Source organism: Orycteropus afer, unplaced genomic scaffold, assembly GCF_000298275.1.
Source record: "Orycteropus afer afer isolate SDZICR_OR568_19922 unplaced genomic scaffold, OryAfe1.0 scaffold00096, whole genome shotgun sequence".
In the NCBI taxonomy this organism is placed as follows: Eukaryota; Metazoa; Chordata; class Mammalia; order Tubulidentata; family Orycteropodidae; genus Orycteropus; species Orycteropus afer.
Genome location: NW_006921683.1, coordinates 9,476,098 through 9,490,284, shown reverse-complemented (window position 1 = coordinate 9,490,284; position 14,187 = coordinate 9,476,098). Strand labels below are relative to the sequence as shown.

Below are 14,187 nucleotides of genomic sequence, written 5' to 3'. Positions count from 1 at the left end.
ATGGAAAAAACAATCACTAATTTTATATGGAAAGGAAAGAGACTTCGGATAAGCAAAACACTACTGAAGAAGAAGAACAAAGTAAGAGGTCTCATATTCCCAGGTCTCAAAACCTACTATACAGCTATAGTAGTCAAAACTGCCGGTATTGGTACAAGGACCGACACATAGACCAATGGAATATAATTGAGAACCCAGAAATAGATGCACTAATCTATGGTCAGCTGATCTTTGCCACAGGGCTGAAATCCATTAAATGGGGGAAGAGATTGTCTGTTTAACAAATGGTGCTGGCAAAACTGGATATCCATTTGCAGAAAACAGAAACAAGATCCATACCTTACACTATACACAAAAATTAACTCCAAATGGAACAAAGACTTAAATGTGAAACCTAAAACTAGAAAGCTCCTCAATGAAAAACTAGGGGCAAATATAGGGGCCCTAAATGAGTTTGGCTTTTTTGGTTTTGAATATACGGCAGAATTATACTATCAAGCATAACCCCAAATACACAAACAGCAGAAGAGAAACTAGATGAATGGGACCTTTTAAATATTAAATTTTTATGTGCTTCCAAAGACTTCTCCAAAAGAGTCAAAAGAGAACTTACAGCTTGGGAAAAAAAAATACTTGGCAATGACATATCTGACAAGAGACTAATCTCTAGAATTTATAGAAAACTCCAACAGCTCAGCAGAAAATAAAAGACAAATAATCCAATTAAAAATGGGCAGAAGACATGAATAGACACTTCATCAAAGAAGATATGAGCCAGCCAACAAACATATGAAAAAATGCTCACGATCATTAGCCATTAGAGAGATGCAAATCAAAATAACAATGAGATACCATCTTTCCCCAGCACTAGTAGCAAAGTGCAATGAGACAGAAAATAACAAATGCTGGTGAAGATGCAGAGAGATTGGGACTCTCATACATTGCTGGAAGAATTGTAAAATGATACAACCACTGTGGAAAACAGTATGATGATTCTTTCAAAAGTTGGAATTAGAAATACCATTTGACCCTATTCCATTACTAGGTATATATCCTAAAGAAGTGAGAGCAGGACAAGACCAGATTTATACACACCCATGTTCATCACAGCACTATTTACAAGAGACAAAAGATGGAAACAGCCTAGGTGCCCATCTATAGAAGAATGGATAACCAAACTATGGTACATACGCACAGTGGAATACTATGCAACCCTAAAGAATAATGTAGAATCAGCAAAACATTGCATAACATGGATGAACTTGGAGGACATTATGCTGAGTGAAATAAGTCAATCACAGAAGGACAAATATTGTATTAGTCTGTTATTGTAAAAAGTCAAGGAAAGTTTATATATGGAAGGAAATTTTCTTTGTTGGTTACCAGGGGTAGGAGAGGAGGTGAGAGAACACTCTTAGATAGGTAGAGACAAGTATTGATTTGGGTGAAGAGAAGGGCAATGTACCAAATGTGTGTGATCAACACAGTGACATTGAGGAAGAGGAAGACATGTGCATGGGAGGTACAGACAACAAAGATGAACCCTTTTGCATGTACAGTACTGCGTTTTATCAGTGAAGACAAACATTGATATACAGGTGGATAGATGGGTGGACAGGCTGAATGATTACGTATATCTATTTACTACCTACCACCTCAGAAACCCAAGGAGGGCTCACTATGAGTCGGGTCCAACTCGATAGCACATAACAGCAACAACAGGCAGGGGGTACTGTGCCCAAGACCATGTATAGGGTTGGCAGACAATGTTTCTACAAGTGTATTTGAATTCCCAGGTATATACATGGTAGAGTTGACAAGGGGCAAGGTTCTAGTCACTTCTTGGTCACAGCCAGTTACCCAGAGGGAGCGAGTAATTGGACCTGTGACCTCAGGACCATAGTTGCAGGGGAAATCAAGCTCAATTGGTGTAATATACTACCCAAAACATTGTTTCACATCCTACTTTAGTGAGTAGCAACTGGGATCTTAAAAGCTTGCAAGCGACCATTTAGATGCAATGAAGAGTCTCTCCTCAGCCAGAGCAAAGAAGAATGAAGAAAACCAAAGACCCATGGAAACAATTAGTTCAAGTGACTGGTACACCATGTGATCCTCAGCCTATATGACTATGAGACCAAAAGAACTAGATGGTGGCCAGATACCAATCAGCCACTCGGAGTGGGATCTATGTAGGAGATCCTGGATAGAGTGGGAGAACAATGTGGAACAAAACTCAAAATCATTAAATAATAAAAGAGGGGAGACCACATTTACTGGCCTGATAGAGCCTGATGGAATCCCTGAGACTATGGCCCCTAGCTGCCCTTCAGTTCTGGAATTGAACCCACTCCTGTGGCCTCCATCCAAACAGCAGACAAGCATATGAGCTGAACATTTACATTAGGTAGATACACTCCTTGGAGAGATCAATCATGGTAGAACAGAAAGGCTGTGTATGCACAGGGAGACAGCCTGAGGGGCAGGAGTACATGGGAGGGAAGGACACAGGAAAGAGGTGGCCATAGGGAAGAAGTGGGAGAAGAGCTGTTGCACTTGGAAGATTAGTCAATGTGATGAGACAAAGTGTATGCAAACTGCTGTATGGAAGATGAATTTGCTCTGTAAACTTTCATCCAAATCACAATAATTTTTTTTTAAGTTGTATCATATACTCTCCAGCATCATTTCTATCACCAAGGCCATGTTTTCCAACTACCAATGATTCTTCTTTTTCTCTTTCACATTCCAATCACCAGTAATAATCAATACATTTTGATTGCATGTTTGCTTAATTTGAAACTGCAGAAGTTGGTAAAAATCTTCAAATTCCTCATCTTTGGCTTTAGTGGTTGATTCATGAATTTGAATAATAGCAATATTAACTGGTTTTTCTTGTAGGCATGTGGATATTGTCCTATCACAGACAGCATTGTATTCCAGGGTACATCTTGGAACATTCTTTGTGACAAGTCATGCAATTCCATTCCTTTTCATTTGTCATTCCTGGCATAGCAGATCATATGATTGTCTGACTCAAATGGCCAATATCAGTCCATTCAGCTTACTACTGCCTAGGATATTGATTTTTATGCATTCCATTTCATTTTTGACAACTTCCAATTTTCTTAGATTCATACTTTGCACATTCACATTCCAGTTATTAGTGGATGTTTGCAGCTTTTTTTTTTTTCCCCATTTGGAGTCACGCACCATCAGCAAATGAAGGTCCCGAAAGCCTTACTCCATCCACATTATTTAGGTCAATGCTATTTGAGAAGGCAACTCTTCCCCAGTCGTATTTTGAGTGCCTTTCAACCTGAGGGCCTCATCTCCCAGCACTATATCAGACAATGTTTCAGGGCTATTCATAATTTTTTCCAGTAATGTATCAGATCACCACTTCCATCAGTTATTCGTACTATGGTGGTTTGTGTGTTGTTGTGAGGCTGGAGGCTGTGCCATAGGTATATCAAATGCCAGCATGGTCATACACGGAGAACAGTTTTCAGCAGAGCTTCCAGACTAAGACAGACTGGGAAGAAGGAAGGGGCCATCCACTTCTCAAAGAATGGTCCAGGGAAAACCATTTGAATAGCAGTGAAACACTGTCTGATATATCACTGCATACATACAGATACATATTTAAATAACATTGTCAATGACTGATAATCCATTTTACCTAAAGATTTGTAGCTGGATTACTTTAAAAGTCAAGATATTCTTATACATTTAAAAATAATATCCAACCCATTACATATTCACAATGAATATACTACTTTTAGGAGTACAAGTATTATATATAGAGAGAGGTTTATGTGTACAAAGGCTGAAGTACTAATTCTTATTAGCTATGTCAAGTGAAAAGATAACTTCATTGGATCTGGGAATTTCTTGGAGATAAACATTGGTATCACAGAAACTGAAGGCACTCCATTATACCAAAGGAAGGGAACCAAATCCAGCGCTATCAGGTCAGTTGCAACTCAGCAACCCTATAGGACAGAGTAGAACTACCTCACAAGGTCTCCAAGGCTGAAATCTTTATAGAACCAGACTGCCTCATCTTTCTCTCATGGGTTCAACAGCTGACCTTCTGGTTAGCAGCTGAGTGTTTTAATCACTATGCCACCAGAGTTCCTTCTATAGCTACCAAAACCAAACCCACTGCCATCGAGTCAACTCTAAAGGACAGAGTATAAATACCCTTTGAGGTTTTCAAGGCTGTAAATGTTTACAGAGGCAGTCTACTTCATCTTTCTCCCACAGAGAGGCTGGTGGATTTGAACCACAAACCTGTTGGTTAGCAGCCAATGCTTTAACCACTGCACCACCAGAACTTCTTGAAAGGAGGAGTGGAGGGAGGGATTAATTCTGTCATTAATTCTGTCATTTCCTCAAAGTCATGTTGAGCACAAGTAAAAGGAACTTAACTTTTCCATTTTCCTGTTACAGAAGGGATGTTGTTGTTGTTAGGTGCCATCAAGTCAGCTCCAACTCATAGCTACCATATGTGTGACAGAATGAAACATTGTTCAATTCTGTGCAAGCCTCACAATCCTTGCTATAGGTGAGCCCATCGTTGTAACCACTGTTTCAATCCATCTCATTGAGTGCTTTCCCCCTTTTCACTGACTCTTCACTTTACCAAGCATGGTTTCTCCAGGGAATGGTCCTTTCTGACAATATGACCGTAATAGGTGAGATGACATCTGACCATTCTCGCTTCCAAGGAGCATTCTGGCTGCACTTCTTCCAGGACAGATTTGTTCATTCTTCTGGCAGTCCATGGTACTTTCACCACAACTCAAAACCATCAACACTTCTTCTGTCTTCCTTATTCACTGTCCAGCTTTCACATGCATATGAGGCAATTGAAAATATCTTTGCTTGGGTTAGGCACACCTTAATCTTCAAAGAGACATCTTTGCTCTTCCGCACTTGAAAAGAGGTCTTTTGCAGCAGATTTGCCCAGTGCAATACATCGTCTGTTTTTTTGACTGCTGCTTCCATTGGTGTTGATTGTGGAACCAAATAATATGGTATCTGTGACAACTTCAGTCTTTTCTCCATTTATCCTGATGATCCTTATTGGTCCAGCTGTGAGGATTTTCTCTTTCTTTATGTTGAGATGTAATCCATATTGCAGACTCTAGTCTTTAATCCTCATCAGTAAATGCTTCAAGTCATCTTCACTTTCAGTAAACATGTTTGTATCATCTACATATCATAGATTGTTAATGAGTCTTCCTCCAATCCTGATACAAAAGGAATAGTCTTCTCTATATACTGTGATTGTGTTCATGTTTGTGTGTGTATATATATAAACACTTGTGGTTACTGTTGCCAAATAAGAATATAGTTTATATATGCATTTATACATATAATAGACATATATATGTTTGCAAGTTTTAATAGCTGTCTTTATATGTATAAATATATGTTGTTGTTGTTGTTGTTGTTATGTGCCATAAAGTAGGACCTGACTCATAGTGACCTCTCCTTGGGTTTCTGAGGCAGTATCACTACGGAAGTAGATTGCCCAACCTTCCTTCCGAGGAGTGGCTGGTGGGTTTGAACTGCCAGCCTTCTGGTTAGCAGTCAAGTGCTTTAGGCACTATGCTACCAGATGTCTCCCATAAATATATGTATATATCATATATCATATATATATATATACACACACACACACACACACACACATTTCTGTGTGTATGTAGTATAAAAATCTGTTCAAGATAACTACATTTTACACGAACACTTCTCTATTTCTAGTCCTAGCACTCTCTGCGGTCTAGTATCATAGTCCATAAAAAAAATTTTCAAAAGTGAAATATTATTATGAATCTTCTTTTCATTATATTTTATTGCCGAGTACATCAACAAATCAAATGGCAAAGGGCTATGAATATATTAGAGACTGTGGGACCAACAACATATATATGTATGTTGTGCTTTTACCTTCTTAGAGTTTATCATCTATTGAAAAGATGAAATTTGAAAATAGGATCCTATCACTTAACAGGGCTAGATTAAGATAAAACAGATTCTGCCACACAGAACAGAAAATATAGGCTCACAGTTTTGGTATATCTTTTGTAGCTAAAATGAGTAGCAACACCCCAAAACTGATTTAATGACTAGTGTCAAGAAGTGGACCCCACCCCACCACTGCTTTTTTCATGTTTTACTTTATTTGTAGGGAAGTATTCCTGCTTGCCACCTCCACTGCAAAGAGCTCCAGGTGTCTCTGGGGCTGGTACCCATTTATGAGTGACCTCAAGTAATGGCTCTTCTGCACACTTCCTGCCAGGGCACCTGGGACAAAAGTAGCTCACCACTGAATGTGACCTTTCCTGCAGACTGCTACCTATTTTGGGACACCCCACCTTGTAGGAGGCCATGAAATGTATACAATAAAGTCTATTTAATTTATTCAGTGCATGCCACAGACAGCCTTTTGATCTAAGAGAATTGTAGAGAAGAAGTGACAAAAATTCAGAGTAAGGGAGCATTTCCCATTTCCAAACAGTTCCAGTGTTACAGCAACTGGTTCTGTGAGGGTGGGCAACCAATCCTCATCTGAGGGTGATGAGCTTGGCAAGAACTCTTAGGTCTTATCTGTAAGGATCCTATCAACCACCCTGCTTAGGCACCTCTTTCAGGTCCCCAGGCACTATGAAAGCCTGAAAGTCATAATCTTACTGTGGTGATTTAGTGGACTAACGGAGTGTTTGGCAGCAGTTACACTCTCTTGGCTCAGAGATGAGGCATATGGCTTGGGAGAGCCTGACTCATTATTTTCTGATAATGTTTACATCCTAAGCCATCTATTCAGATCAAAAATATCATGCATTCTGTGGTGGAGTCTGCATGTGACTGTGACTCACAGTGCTGACTCCAATCTGTAGATGCAAAGGATTTACCTCTTTTCTACAATGTAACCACTATGTCACAGGCTATAATGTGGCTACAGGCCCACTGTCTGATATTGTGTTTTTCCTTTTGGTCTTCTGTAATAGATTTTATTTTAATTACAGATTACACTATTAAAATTATTCAGTGTTTAAAGGTGCTGGCTTTCATATCATTTAGATGCTGCAAGTAAGATTCCAAAATGTAGAACTGACTGAGTGGAGGAGGTGGGGCTTTGGACAGTGAAGAAGCAGATATTTCAGGCTATAAATCTGATGACCTTTATTATGTGGTGGCAAAACATTTGGTCAGATTGTCATCTGCTGTTCTTTGGGATATAGACCATGTGCTATGGAAGCTTTAATATTGGGATAAGTGGTAGAAAAAAATAGAGGCCCTGTGTGGTACAAACAATTAAGTGCTCAACCAAAAGATTTGCAGGTCAAACCCACCCAGAGGCACCTCAGAAGACAGGCCTGGCAATCTGCTTCTGAAATCTCACAGCCTTGAGATCCCTATGGAGCAGTTCTACATTGCACACATGGGGTCTCCGTGTGTCAGAATTGACTTGACGGCAACTAACAATAACAACAGTCAGAAAAACAGAAAAACTGAGAACTGTGGAATGTGGTTATTAGTATTTTTACTGAAGGAAAAGTCTGGACTCAAGCCAGAGCTAGTCAGTCTGCTAGCCAGTCTGCAAGATAGAAGAAATTCCATTGCATTAGGAGGAGCATTCTTTACCTGCATTCTGAAAGAATTTCGAGTCTTGTTTTTAGAAACATGCAGGGTTCAAAAAACAAATTTATTTTTCCCAAACTGAGAAAAGCAAGGAGGGTAAGGCTGCTTCCTTTGTGGACTGGTGCTTTAGGAATTCCCCATACAGTCACTTAGGAGTTGTCCTTCAAACAAATGTTAAATTAGAAAGATCACATTATACTTGATATCTCCCCACCAATGACTACTATTTTAAACACCTTCAAAGCATTGGACATTAAGCTATAAAACAGAAGATTGGACAAAACCCAGAGATCAGTAAGTTGGGGAAAAAATTCCTCAGGCTAAATATATGTCCAGATTACACCTTTATCTGTGGTTATTTACAGAAGTAATTAATTGACCAAGAGCAAGTAGATTTAAAGTCCTCTAAATTTTTTAGAGAATGGTATTGCTTAGGCTAGTGTTGCTATTAGCCACTACTGAGTCACCCTTTGACTCATAGTGACCCCATACCCAATGGAATGAAACTCTGACTAGTCCTGTGCCATCTCCACTATTGGTTGCAGATTGTAATCCATAGGGTTTTCACTGATGAATTTTCAGAAGTAGATTGCTAGGCCTTTCTTCCTAGTTTGTCTTTGTTTGGAAGCTCTTCTGAAACCTGGTCAACATCATGTTGTTGTTATTTGCCGTTGAGTCGGCCCCGACTCATAGCAACCCCTCCTTGGGTTTCCGAGGCAGTATCACTACGGAAGTAGGATTGCCCAACCTTCCTTCCGAGGAGTGGCTGGTGGGTTTGAACCTCCAGCCTTCTGGTTAGCAGTCAAGTGCCTTAGGCACTATGCTACCAGAGCTCCTTGGTCAACATCATAGTAGCGTGTAAGTCTCCAATGACAAAAAGACTGTGGCTGCACATGAAGTACATTGACCAGGAATCAAACCTGGGTCTCCCACATGAAAGGTGAGAATTCTACCACTGAACTACCAATGCCTTATGCCAAAGGTTAGCAAGTCTTAACTGTTAAAACTCTAAGGATGTTGCTGTATATCAAATTTAAGTCAATAGGAAGTGAGTAAAAAAAAGAGAAAAAAAAAAGGAAATTTGTTGCCAAAAAGAAAAATTATCTTCCACCACAACCATTTCATATGTGGTCTTGGATGACAATGGACAAGGAAATATCTCCTAGTGACAGAACATGATGATGCAAGAAGGATAACCACAGAATACATCCAGATGTGAAAGCCTGAATACACCCTAATGATGAGTCCTGAGTTTTCCAGTCAAGCAATATTTGGAATTTACTCTGGAGCTATTTCTTCTGTGCACTTTCCATTGTTCTCTTCTCTGAATAGAGGTTAATAGTGCAGTTAATCTGCTTCTTCATTTTTTTTTTTAATATTTAATATTGAGTGTATTGAGAAAAGATAACTTGTCTTTTATTTTACAGGTCATCAGACCATGAGAAGTCACATCGACATCTGATGGACGGGCTGCAGCCAGAAACCCTGAAGAACTGAAGGAAGTGACTAAATTAAGCCCTGGGGTTGTTTCCTTTGTGTGTGTGTAATGGTGATGGTGGTGTGGGGGGTCTTGAGTATGTTCTACCTCAAGAAAGAAGGGTGTGTATGAATGTTGGGTGGCTAACATTACATCACAGTACTGTGACTGACTTAGCTCATTGCTTTCCCAATAGTTATTCTACCCTCCTTACTTGCTAAAAGAATTTTAATTTTGATTGAAGTGATATTTGTGCCCACTTACTCATCACCTCCCCAGACTTCCTTTCTGCTGGGAATGGCCATATGACCTACTCTAACAAAGGAGATGTAGGCATAAATCTCTAGAGCTTTTGTTTTTCTGACAAAAAGGAAAGAGTCAGCTAGCATTCACTATTTGCCCTTCACCCTTGTTCTTCTTACCTGAAACTAAGACTGAATGCCTAGAGGTGGAAAAGTCCTACTGACATCATTAAGACAGAAGCCACACGCTAAGGATGATTGAACAGGTAGATAGAAGCAACCTGGTTCCTTAACGATTGCCTTGAGCTGTTGTGCCAGCTTTGCACTGTTGACTTTGAGATTCCTTGCTGTGTTAATAATATAATAATAAATTCATTGCACGTTTAAGACCCTGAAGTAGAATTTTTGTATACATACATGCATATAACCAACTTTTAACAAACTTTGGCTTGGTTGCCAAAAGAAGTCAGATAGAAAAGAGAGGAAGGTAAAACCTTCCCAACTTTGGGAAATTAGTGTGAAGAGTAGCTAATTGACAGAAATGGTAGTGGGTAGAACAGGAGGTAAATATGAGGCTCAAATGGTGAATGCGGTATTGCCTAAGGAAGTCATGGAGGCAGTAGTGGATGTGACTATGGCAGCAATACCAAGCGAGAGGCAGAACTGATGAGCCAAATGTTAGATTACCCTGAGAAGAGGGCAGTAGTACTATCTGAGGTAAAATGTCTGTAGGGCAGACTAAGGCCTGTGTCAAACAATGGGCTCAGGAACACCCCAGCAGATATCACTCAGTTCAGGTTAGGACTCATAAGTAGAAGAGTCAGGAGGTTGCAGGAATCTCCCAACCTTCTGGCATCCTGTGGAGAAGCATGCTTGTGTTAAATCCAGTCAGTTATATCACAGGTCTGTGGTTCCAGAGAGAACCACTTTCTGCTCTTTTACCTTTTCATAGGAGAGACATGAGAATCATCATCCAGGTGGCTATCTAGCTTAGGTTTGGGTGTCAACTGTTCAGGGTGGTTATCTGCATATGCCAGTTATCAGCATCTGTACTTGGGGCAGTGGTGGTTCGGTGGTAGAATTCTCTCCTTCAATGCAAAAAGACCTGAGTTTGAGTCCCAGCCAATGCACTTTATACACATCCACTACCTGTCTTTGGAGGTTTGAGGGTTGCCATGGTGCTGAAGAGATTTTGGCAAACTTCCAGACTAAGACAAGCTAGGAAGAAAGACCTAGTGATATACTCCTGAAAATTAGCCAGTGAAAACCCTATGGATGACAATAGTCTGATATGCAGCTAATAATAATGGGGATGGCACAAGACTGAATAGCCTTATATTCCATTGTGCATGGGGTCACCATGAGTAAGGAGCCCAATAACAACAATAACAACAACAAGAAACTTGAAGGTAGCCGGAGTCAGGGTGTCAAAGACTGACACTATTCAGGCCTCTAGAATCACTCACAGTTAAGCCTGGTTAGTTATTTGCTAACTACACTTATGACAATGAGATTTCATATTGCAAATAGGGTTGCTTTGTCTAATAAAATATCCTCAAATCATTTCATTGGTCATTATAATGTTCTGATTTTAAGAAATTATAAAGGAAGAAGCTCTATCAGACACAGCAGTCTTCAAACTCCAAGTGGACCTTAATTTGGAATGCCTGAAATTGAAAGCACTGATAATGGATTTGCTCAAACCAAGCAGAATAAGTTCTCCTTTGGCATGAATAAAAATGATCACAGCATTCACTTAAAGTAGCATGTACTAGATTTTGTAATTCTCCACCCCCCTGTAATCTACTGAGAAAGAAAACAAACAGGAAAATCTGCCTTCCCACTACATTGTTCTGTTTCCCTCAATTCTTGCTTTAACAGAGATTATATGGTTGTCTTGGTTATCTAGTGTTTCTATAATAGAAACACCACAAATGGATGGCTTTAACAAGTAGAAATTTAGTTTCTTATGCTTTAGGAGGCTAGAAGTCCAAATTCAGTGAGCCAGCTATAAGGGAAGGCTTTCTCTGTCAGATCTAGAGGAAGATCCTTGTCTCTTCTGGGCTTCTGCTCCTGCATGACCTTCATCTGGCTTTGCATCACTTTTCCCATTGTCCAATCACATGTTCATCATTTCCTCTTCAAGCTTCACCAGAGGCACATTGAATGTCCACATTTCCAGGATCATTCTGTTAATGGTGCTATTATGTATTCTCTAAGACAGTAGAAACTTGCTCTATAACTCTCCTCACTTCCTTTTGAGCCCTCACTAAAATTGCTTTTGACATCCATAATTCTACCAACCATCACTTCAAGGGCAATTTAGGCTTTTACTATGAGGCACCTTAAAACTCTTAAACTCCTAAGCCTCTACTCATTACCCAATTTCCAAGCAATTTCTGCATTTTAGGTATTTCTTACAGTGGCACACTACTCCAGGTACCAAATTCTGTCTTAATTACCTAGTGTTGCTAAAACAGAAATGCCACAGGTGGATGGATTTAGAAAACAGAAATTTATTTTCCTCACAGGAGGTTAGAAGTCTGAATTCAGAGTGCCGCTCTAGGGTAAGTTTTCTTTACTGTCTCTAAATGAAAGTCCTTCTCTCGTCTGAGCTATATCTCAAAATGGATTGATTGAAGACATACCCAACAGTAATGCAGTCTCATTAACATAACAAAGAAAACCCTTTCCTAAATGTGATTTTAACCTCAGTAAAGGGTTAGGAATTACAACACATATTTTGGGGGACACAATTCAATCCATAACAATGTTGAATGTTTATGAGCTAGATCTGGCTCACAGGCCTGATCTGTTCACCCTGATGCATGAAATAAAAATAATAAAAAAAATTCTACTTACTGTTATTAAACCAATAGATTAGAAAATACCAGGAAGTCAATTGTAGTTTTTAAAAAATTAGTCAGTTGTTGTCAAGTCATGTATGACTCTTGGTGACCCCATGTGTGTTAGAATAGAACTGTGCTCTATAGGATTTTTGTTGGCTAATTTTTCAGAAGTAGAACACCAGGCCTTTCATCCACAGCACCTCTGGGTGGATTAGAACTGCCAACCTTCTGGCTAGTAGTTGAGCATTTTACTATTTGCATCACCCAGGGGCTTGCTGCAGCAACAGTGATCTCACTCTAGGAGAAAGCTCAGGAACACCTTGGCAAGGGGTTTTTTAGTGTCTTCTTTTAAAGATTGGGCTTATGTTAGAAGATTCTAAGGAGGGTTTGGGAAGCAGAGACCAAATCTGGATTGCAGACTGTTAAGAAGCTAGGATAATTCAGAAACTGGATAGCTTAGTGATTTTTTATGTAGAAGGTGGGAGCATTAAAGCATGACTAAAGGTATATTTGATTAATAATAACAATAATAATAATAATAAAGGAGTGTTCACAAAGACATAGGTGAGGTTAGTCAGAAGAAGGGGAATGGTAGTCATTTCTGTGTCATAAAGTGGTTTTATGTGTCTTGCTTTGAAAATGGTCATGGTGTGCCCTTATATATATCTTGTTCTGAGCATTGCTTATGATCATTTGGGAACAGTATGGTCTGTTCAACGGGGCCATTTTTTGCTGTCTTATTACCAACACTTAAAAGTCAGGAGGTTTTTTGCCTAATCTCTGAGTTTATCTCCTCTTGGGGGAAAAAAAAATAGGCAATGCTGGGCTTTTATTTCTAATTAACACTAACTAGCTACCTCATCACCAGTTGTCAGGCATACTTTGTCCTTTTACATTATCTGAGGACTCTTTAGACATATGTATTTTCAACCCCTGTTTAGATGATTATCTGATAAGAGATTTCCAGTGGCCTATCTTCATAATTATTAAAAATATTTAATTCTCATAATTTCTTCACAGTTATTAAAATAAAACAGTTTACCGTCTGTTATGGATTGATATAGAAGTCCTAACCCTTATACCTGTGAATAGGACCTTGTTTGTATAAATACGTTTTTGTTTTTTTTTTTTTGCAAATGTCTTCAGATATGGGCAAATATCCAAAGAGTAGCTCAGCTGAGAGCTGAAAGTTTCCAACATGTCCATACCCAAGTAGGGTGGGTCCTAATACTAATTCCTTTTAAGTGATGTCTTACCCAAAGAGCATCATACATATGTTAGGATCCTTCTATAAGCCAAGGTATGCCGGGAAATGCCCACAACTACCAGGAACTGAAGGAGACAAAGAAGGATCTCCCCCTAGAGCTGACAGAGAAAGAGGATAGCCTACCTAAACCCTGAATTTGAACTTCTAGTGTCAAAAACTGTGAGAAAATAAATTTATGGCATTTGATATAACAAAATACCCCACCCAGTTTGTGGTATTTTGTTATGGTGTTGTTATGTGCCATCGAGTCGGGCCCTACTCATAATGACCCCACCTTGGGTTTCTGAAGCACTATCACTACAGAAGTAGATTGCCCAACTTTCCTTCTGAGGAGTGGCTGGTGGGTTTGAATTGCCAGCCTTCTGGTTAGCAGTCAAACACCTTAGACTTTGACTTGGCTTGAGCTCCCTAATGCCTCGTAGAACTAAAAATTGTCAGAGGGGCATTTGCCTGTACATTTTGACTAGATACACAAAAAGAGCTATCACTGGACATATTCCTCTCCATTTCTCAAATCTGATCTACTCTATGTTGATTTTATTCTCAGACTCTGCATGAAAGCAGCATGGCTTCCAGAAGCTTCAGCCTAACAGCTTAAATACAGTGGAAAGGAGGACTTCTTTTCTCCCAAGAGGGCAGATGGAAGTTCTCCATCTGACATTCATCCCTCAACTAATCACTGTGCAGTGGAGATAG

At 39.5% G+C, this 14,187-nt stretch overlaps 1 non-coding gene across 1 annotated transcript; it reads right to left on the bottom strand.

The window, feature by feature from the left end:
• Positions 1-8,555: 8,555 nt before the first annotated feature.
• TRNAE-UUC lies at positions 8,556-8,626 on the bottom strand. Its single transcript has one exon. It is a non-coding gene; the product is annotated as a tRNA-Glu (tRNA).
• Between the last annotated feature and the right edge of the window lie 5,561 nt (positions 8,627-14,187).